This window comes from Limulus polyphemus, unplaced genomic scaffold (assembly GCF_000517525.1).
Source record: "Limulus polyphemus unplaced genomic scaffold, Limulus_polyphemus-2.1.2 Scaffold1138, whole genome shotgun sequence".
Lineage (NCBI taxonomy): Eukaryota > Metazoa > Arthropoda > Merostomata > Xiphosura > Limulidae > Limulus > Limulus polyphemus.
In genome coordinates this window covers 290,067-298,300 of record NW_013666748.1, presented here as the reverse complement: position 1 = coordinate 298,300, position 8,234 = coordinate 290,067, and positions in this window count along the sequence as shown.

Genomic DNA, 8,234 nt, shown 5'->3' with positions numbered 1-8,234 from the left:
GCTACAAATCAACTATTTCATGTAATTACATCTTTCCATGCTTAGCTACAAATCAACTATTTCATGTAATTACATCTTTTCATGTTTAGCTACAAATCAACTATTGCTTGTAATTACATCTTTCCATGCTTAGCTACAAATCAACTATTTCATGTAATTACATCTTTCCGTGTTTAGCTACAAATCAACTATTTCATGTAATTACATCTTTCCATGCTTAGCTACAAATCAACTATTGCTTGTAATTACATCTTTCCATGCTTAGCTACAAATCAACTATTTCATGTAATTACATATTTTTGTGTTTAGCTACAAATCAACTATTTCATGTAATTACATCTTTCCATGCTTAGCTACAAATCAACTATTTCGTTTACTGCCTGGATGGCATATATTCCAGGTATTAAGTGTTTGTGTTATCAAGAAAGTTTAATAACCATCTATGGGTGTTTAATGCCTGGATGGCATATATTCCAGTTATTGAGTGTTTGTGTTATCAAGAAATGTTTACTGCCTGGATGGAATATATTCCAGGTATTAACTGTTTATGTTATCAAGAAATGTTTACTGCCTGGATGGAATATATTCCAGGTATTAACTGTTTATGTTATCAAGAAATGTTTAATGCCTGGATGGCATATATTCCAAGTATTAAGTGTTTATGTTATCAAGAAAGATTAATAACCATGGTGACATCATGTTGCGTAACAAGATCTTTAGTTCCTATTTGTGCTCTCCATGTGTTCCATATATATATATATCACTCTAAGAAGTTTATCATGTTTCAGATTCATTATATTGATTCAATCTTTGTAAGTTGCTATACAGTATCGAATCAAGGATAATATCACTGTAAACTGAGTACTTGTAACAACTATCACGTGCGTTTGGAGTACAGCGAGGTCACTTAAGTGACCGAAGGAGGTTGAGACAAATAAGTAGGATTCCAGGTGTTACATTTTATAATGCTCGAATAATGTTCAGGCAGTGGTATTGAATTTCTGGTACTATTAACATAATTTTCATTGTGAAACGGTAAAATATGCGAGTCTTTATGCACGTCACTTAATGTATATGCCCAGTGAAGCGAGCAAAAAAGCACGTGAAAAGATTACGCAAAAAGTCGTTTAATTTACATTATAAATTCATGTGTGTTAATGGTAGCTTCATCTTGCGAAGCTAGGGATGCTATAGTTTTCAACACAATCAATATGGATTGTGTTTTAACTGTAATCGTACTAATCTAAAATTAGTCAAGTCGAATGGTTGAACAAACACAATCGTATTAGCTCAACAGTGTAAAGACGAAAAAAAAAAATTAAATAAAAAAATAGTCTCACTCACACTGGTTTAAAACTTCGAAACACAAAATCTGTTGCACGAAAATGTGTAGTTTTGCCCATCAAAACTTCTTTTACTTGACAATGGCAGCTTACAATGTGGTATGCAATTTCTAGTCGATAAATGTAAATATGGTCAAGCTAAAAACGAAAAGATTCTCGGACTGAATTCCAGAGATTCACAATACTTTGAAAGAATTGCGCCAGATTGCTTTTGTCTGTTTGTTATGTTACGTTTTTCACATCAGCTAAACTGAGAGATACTCAGGATTTCAGTTGAAATACCCTAGAAACTAGTGTGCCTATACAATAACCAATTAATTGATATGTTTGGTTAGTTTCTGTGAGTTCCCGTTATTTAAAGTCACAAAGATTTAACAGATAGCTACTAAATAATCTACCAAAAAATAGCCCTCTTCCCACTGGCTGAGCGGTAAGTCTTATAACGCAAAAAACGAGGTTTCGATCCCCGTGAGGGGTACAGCACAGATAGCCCGTTTTGTAGTTTCACTTTTAATTCTAATTATCGAAAATATTTTAAGGTAACTTTGTGTAACATAACTTTTATATCGATCTACCGTGAAGAGGGCGCTCGTCAAAAGAAGTTGTTAAATATATCTTTTTTTTTTCTGTGTGTGTGTGTGTAGAGGTTTGTTTTTGTTTTTGCTTAAAGAATGAAATAATTTCCATATAAACTTCTTTTAAAAAGCAACATCCTTCACTACTGCATTTTTTTAATCGAATATCAATATCTTGTTCATTATTAAAATAAATTATAGTCCAGCAGATAGATTAAAATTTGGAAAATAAACTTCAAATAAAAAAAAGTCGAAATCAGTAGTAAAACTTAGATAAAATTATTATTTAGTTTACAGCAGGTGTTTATTGCTCATTGTGTGATATATATAGGTACAAACTGTAATCACAGCAGGTTAGTCACCATTTTCTCAGAGCGCCCCCTGTCCACAATAGCTCCAAGAGACACATATACAAGCAGTTGTTTGGAGACCGAAAACTGACTTGTAGGCTCTTAACAAAAGTGAAAGTCAAATGAATAAATATTTCAAAGTTTAAATTATTATATAATAACTATCATACTTGTCTATCTCAGTTAAATACATAAACTATCTGTAGTTTACTAACTGGTGTTTGAACTAAACGGATGGATCACAAAGGTCCTTGCGTTCCTCAACGAATTAACCCTAAGAAATACAGGGTGTTCTGAAATTATGTTGGGGATTGTCTACTTGTGTTTCAAGGTAATTCAGAAACACATTTTGTCAGCCTCACGAGAATGAAATGGTGTGATTATCTTCCGTGAACCAAAAGATTCAATAGTCTAAATGAGCTCGATCTACGAAAGTACAATTCAACAATCCAGGGGAACTCGATCTATGAAAGTTAATGTTTTATACAGGGTCACGTAACAAGAATTCAACAATCCAGGGGAACTCGAGCTACGAAAGTTAATGTTTTATACAGGGTCACGTAACAAGAATTTAACAATTCCAGGGGAACTCCATCTACGAAAATTAATGTTTTATCCAGGATCAGGTAACAACAGAAACAGCATCAAATAGATAAAAACACACACATATTATCTAAGGGACTTTATATATAAAATATAAGCTATACTTTAAAGACCCTTTGAGGCTATGCAAAGATATATCCGTGCAGATGCCACAAGCAATATAGATTATTTAAACAATAGATGATTATTAAGTGATATACCAAAAATAGCCCCCAGTGGCTCGACGGTAAGTCTTATAACGCCAAAAAAAGGGGTTTCGATACCCGTGGTGGGTACAGCACATATAACCCACTTTTTGGCTTTGTGCTTGTATACAACAAACAAAACCACGAAAAATAATTGTAAATAAACTCGCACTCTTTACATGTTTTAAAATTAATACTTAATCTTGGTTACTTTCCAAGGATTGGCTTTGTGCTTGTATACAACAAACAAAACCACGAAAAATAATTGTAAATAAACTCGCACTCTTTACATGTTTTAAAATTAATACTTAATCTTGGTTACTTTCCAAGGATTGGCTTTGTGCTTGTATACAACAAACAAAACCACGAAAAATAATTGTAAATAAACTCGCAGTCTTTACATGTTTTAAAATTAATACTTAATCTTGGTTACTTTCCAAGGATTGAAAAACTTCATGGACTTTATGGTCTATGACAGTCCGGAAATTTTATATAACTCGCCTTCTCACGACAGCAATCGGTGATAAAGAAAATCATGTGAAATGCAAGTTGACCGTCTAAAGTTTTGTCCAGAGAACCAAGACCATTTCCTCGCCCCGCGCCGTTTGTTTTGTTTGTTTGTTTGTATTTAATTTCGTGCAAAGCTACGCGAGGGCTATCTGCGCTAGCCGTCCCTAATTTAGCAGTGTAAGACTATAGTGTAAGCTAGTCATCACCACCCACCGCCAACTCTTGGGCTACTCTTTTACCAACGAATAGTGAGATTGATCGTCACATTATAACGTCCCCACGGCTGAAAGGGGCGATCATGTTTGGTGTGACGGGGATTCGAACCCGCGACCCTCAGATTGCGAGTCGAGTGCCCTAACCACCCCCCGCGCTGTTTCAAGTCACGTATAACTTTTGCAAACGTGTGAAGAATCTACATACAACACACATATGCATACATATACATCATTAATTAATATGAACATGAACTTGATACACAATTTGAATTTAATGTTACTGAAGAAATGCTATCGGGTTATTGGATTTCTTAAAATGTGATTTTACTTACTTTTTAATCCTACGTTGTTGTTTGTTTTGTTTTTTTTTCTCTTAAGCATCATTAATAAACAGAACTAAATATTCTATGAAAATGACTTTATTTCTACTCAAATTTTTATTATTTTCTTTTCTCTGTAAATACAATCGTGTGTATCTACATTTTAGGGGTTTAAGGGGGATGGGGAGAAATTCTTTAAAACATTTTAAACCTCACAATAACTAACGTTTTGAGACTGTTTTGAGCCATGAATCAAATTTTATTTTCTATCGGTTTCTAATGGTTTTAAATCAACCAATGCTCTTCCTGCAGCTGTGTGATAAGAAATAATTGGATGGCGGGTTTTCACACAGAGTGAGTAGAACGTGTGTATATATATATAGTAGAATAAAGTGCTTGTTCTTTGATCACATTTGAGAACGTCGACGCATAAAAAATACAAGCACTTTTTCATGAACTTGTAAGCCTATTAGATAAATACACTCTGTTTTAAATATATTGTTGCAATAGATTGAAGCAAGTTCAATTAAAAAGACCTCTTTTAAAGAAAAGGCCGCTAATACACTACATCGTCTAAGCATGTTATGAGCACGTCTTTATTTGTTATTTACAAGTTCCCGCAGGAACACGAAGTTCGGTCTTAGCCTGAAGTCTGAATAAATTACAAGAGTTTTCTTTCAGTCCTGCCAGATGTAATCGTGCCGACAGTAAGTTATTGTTATTACTTTAGCACCTCAGAATTCCATTACAGCCATCAGCGCTGAATAGCTTTTCTAACGTCAGAGTAAACTATACAACTACGAAGAAAATAAAAGCTTTTATTATCCCATGAAAATCAGGTTCTCGAATTCTATAACCACTTTAAGAAATCTTCAACAATGTTTTGATCTGAGGAAATAAAAAAAAAATGTATCTCAAAAGCATTACACGCTTTTGGATATTCACTTAATTGGAATAATTGACCATTTAGAATTTAGTATGTATAAGTAAATATTAAAAAAAAGTTAGTGAGTTTTAGTTGTTTTAGCATGAAGGAACAGTTAGCAGTTAACAAATGTATCAAGGAACACTTGTCAGTTAACAAATGTATCAAGGAACACTTGTCAGTTAACAAATGTATCAAGGAACACTTGTCAGTTAACAAATGTATCAAAGAACATTTATCAGTTAACAAATATATCAAGGAACACTTGTCAGTTAACAAATGCATCAAGGAACACTTGTCAGTTAACAAATGTATCAAGGAACACTTATCAGTTAACAAAAGTATCAAAGAACATTTATCAGTTAACAAATGTATCAAGGAACACTTGTCAGTTAACAAATGCATCAAGGAACACTTGTCAGTTAACAAATGTATCAAGGAACACTTATCAGTTAACAAAGTATCAAAGAACATTTATCAGTTAACAAATGTATCAAGGAACACTTGTCAGTTAACAAATGTATCAAGGAACACTTGTCAGTTAACAAATGTATCAAGGAACACTTGTCAGTTAACAAATGCATCAAGGAACACTTATCAGTTAACAAAAGTAACAAAGAACATTTATCAGTTAACAAATGTATCAAGGAACACTTGTCAGTTAACAAATATATCAAGAAACAGTTATCACTTAACAAATATATCAAAGAACACTTGTCAGTTAACAAATGTATCAAAGAACACTTGTCAGTTAACAAATGTATCAAGGAACACTTGTCAGTTAACAAATGTATCAAGTAACACTTATCAGTTAACAAATGTATCAAGTAACGCTTGTCAGTTAACAAATGTATCAAGGAACACTTATCAGTTAACAAATGTATTTACAGTACTTGCCTGTCAAAACTTTCAGCAAAAGCAGATAAAGCAAAAAGCTAGACTAGAGAATTGTTATATAAAATGTACATTTTGTACAACAAAACAAAAATCTAACTTTTGGGTAAACAAAAAATAAGATAGTTAATTTAGATTTGAATAAAAAGACACGTGATGAAACTGAACATAAACTAAGCATCTAGGTTGGATATGAGCGAAAAGACATATAAAAACAGAAATCAACACTAATAAGATGTAGTTTAAACAATGACATACGCTACCGTGTTGGTTGCAAAATTATCATATGTTTAAGCGAGACATGAAACTTATGTGTACATAAACTTATATGTATACAAAAAAAGAGTAATTTCACACTCGTGAATGTGATGTGATGGTATAGGTGTCACACACTAGAGGCGTTAATTCACATCTTTCGTTAACGCAATCGTGTTGGTTGCAAAATTATCATATGTTTAAGCGAGACATGAAACTTATGTGTACATAGACTTATATGTATAAAAAAAGAGTAATTTCACACTCGTGAGTGTGAAATGATGGTATAGGTGTCACACACTAAAGGTGTTAATTCATATCTTTAGAAAAAGTGAAATACTGATTTAGTAGGTACACCCAAAAACGTGCATTCAATAAAAAATGATTTTTTTTTACAATTTTGAAATTTCATTCGTGGTTGTTTTAAATACGGAAACAACAGCTTTATCTCGACGTAAGATCATTGAAGAAAAATATAGATAATTGATGGATCTGGTGGCATCGAACCAATTAAATCTCCTGACTTGGTCTTCACAAGTGACTGAAGACCAATTACCGTTTGTCAGGAATCTTATTGATGCTAACAGCAGGGGGCACCAGTGATCACACGCTCAAAACAACGTAGCGCGAACGTAGGGAGTGAATAACAAAAGACGAAGAAACGTATCATTTATAATATAGTGACCGTGTTATACAATGGCGACACTCCATTGTTATACAGAGCGAGTTTTCTTCCTTAAACATTCGAACAAAGCAGTATGCCTGAAATAAATTTATATCGTTAGTTTAAAATAGCAGTAATGTAGATACTTACGAAGAGAATTCCGTAACACACTAAACAAGTGAACAATGTCATCTGATGTTACAATTTTTTTTTTTTAATCATCTAATAAGCTTTATACAGAATATGATCGAGCGGCGATCATTGGTTAGTGTGTTGGCCTGTGGATCAGAGGAACCGTAGTTTACGTTCCGTTGTTGCCACAAAAAAAAAGTAAGTAACTTTGAGAAAGTGGGTACGTTATAAGAGTGGCAGTACAATTCCACCATTCGGTCTGACAAGAGTAGTCCAAAAGTTGACAGTGGGTGGTGTTGACAAGCTGCATTTCCCCCAGTTTATAACTTCAAAATTAATGACGCAGATAGCCCTCGCGAAATTCAACAAAAGACACACATTGTACCAAAAAATAAAGTAATAATTATTAAGATTCCCAGGCTAACGCAAATTTAATTTACAACCGAGAAGAGAAGGGCAGCCTTGACTGTAAAAAAAAAAAAATAGCAGGTAGCTTAATTAAGACTTTTCTTCCTGGGCTATGTCACGTGATCGATAGAAAATTATAGCAGAAATACTGAGTACTAGCCTGCGTATTTCTAAGTCCTTGATTGCTCTGCAACGCTAGAGGGTTTCCTTCTTATCTCTCCTTTGATTTCATCTTATGTGTCGTCTAAACTTTTTGAGTGAATGATACAAAGCAACTTATTTTAAAAATTACATCAGGAAACGTTGGTGTATTCTTCCAGAACACAAGAAAGAACATTTTGAAGTGTGATATTGCTCTCCGTTTCAAGTACGAAGAACTTGGGTGTGACGTATCAATCCGCTTCACGAATGATTCCCGCAGTTTGAAATTAAATTTATTAAATGCTTTTGACTTAAACTGTACACGTACCTCAGATAGCGTGCGTGGTATAGTTGGTCATTATATGGTTTGTATGCTGCTAAAAAATAATTATGTCACACATCTGTTTCATTGTTTAAGTAGTTGTGATTTAATGTTATATGTTATATGTCTGGTTTCATTGTTTAAGTGGTTGTGATTCTATGTCATGTATCATATGTATAGTTTCATTGTTTAAGTGGTTGTGATTCTATGTCATGTATCATATGTATAGTTTCATGGTTTTAGTGGTTGTGATTCTATGTTATGTATCATATGTATAGTTTCATGGCTTAAGTGGTTGTGATTCTATGTTATGTATCATATGTATAGTTTCATGGTTTTAGTGGTTGTGATTCTATGTTATGTATCATATGTATAGTTTAATGGTTTAAGTG